Source organism: Mandrillus leucophaeus, unplaced genomic scaffold (assembly GCF_000951045.1).
Source record: "Mandrillus leucophaeus isolate KB7577 unplaced genomic scaffold, Mleu.le_1.0 Scaffold651, whole genome shotgun sequence".
NCBI lineage: Eukaryota > Metazoa > Chordata > Mammalia > Primates > Cercopithecidae > Mandrillus > Mandrillus leucophaeus.
The window spans coordinates 57185-58368 of NW_012107042.1; positions in this window are offsets into that span (position 1 = coordinate 57185).

The window sequence follows — 1184 nt, forward strand, 5'->3', positions numbered from 1 at the left end:
GTTATTTCTTTAATCAATAAAAATACAGAAAAATGTTATTGTCTTCTGATTTTCACCTTAAATTCTAATTTGTTTAATATTAATATTGTTATGTCTTCATTAATTTTATTTCTTTATTAAAAATTATTAACAAATTTAACTAAGAACTTTTTCTAATCAGTTACTATTTTTAACATTTTCAAAGAATTACAGTAAAACTCTACCTTATCAATTAGGATCCAAAAGTGCCAATTATGGCTGGGCATGGTAGCTTACACCTGTAATGCCAGTGCTTTGGGAGGCCAAGGTGGGAAAATCACTAGAGGCCACAAGTTTGAGACTAGCCTGGGGAACATACTGAAATTCTATCTCTACAAAAAATGTAAAAATTACCCAGGTATGGCGGCACATGCTTGTAGCCTTAGCTACTCGGCAGGCTTAGACAGGAGGGTCGCCTGAGTCCAGGAGTTCAAGGATGCAGTGAGCTCTGATTGCACAACTGCTCTCCAGGCTGGATGACAGAATGAGACCTTGTCTCTTAGAAACAAAAAAAGCAAACATGTCTCTGTTTGCAGATGACATGACTGTATATTTAGAAAACCATATTATCTCAGCCCCAAAACTCCTTAAGCTGATAAGCAACCTCAGCAAAGTCTCAGGATACAAAATAAATGTGCAAAAATCACAAGCATTACTATACACTAATAACAGACAAGCAGAGAGCCAAATCATGAGTGAACTCCCATTTACAATATCTACAAAGAAAATACAATATCTAGGAATACTTTTTACAGGGACATGAAGGACCTCTTCAAGGAGAATTACAAACCACTGCTCAAGGAAATAAGAGAGGACACAACCAAATGGAAAAACATTCCATGCTCATAGATAGGAAAAATCAGTATCGTGAAAATGGCCATACTGCCCAAAGTAATTTATAGATTCAATGTTATTCCCATCAAGCTACCACTGACTTTCCTCTCAGAACTAGAAAAAACTACTTTAAATTTCATATGGAACCAAAAAGGAGCCCGTATAGTCAAGACAAGCCTAAGCAAAAAGAACATAGCTGGAGGAATCATGATACCTGATTTCAAAATATAATATAAGGCTACAGTAACCAAAACAGCATGGTACTGGTAACAAAACAGATATATAGACCAATGGAACAGAACAGAGGCCTCAGAAATAACAGCACACATAAC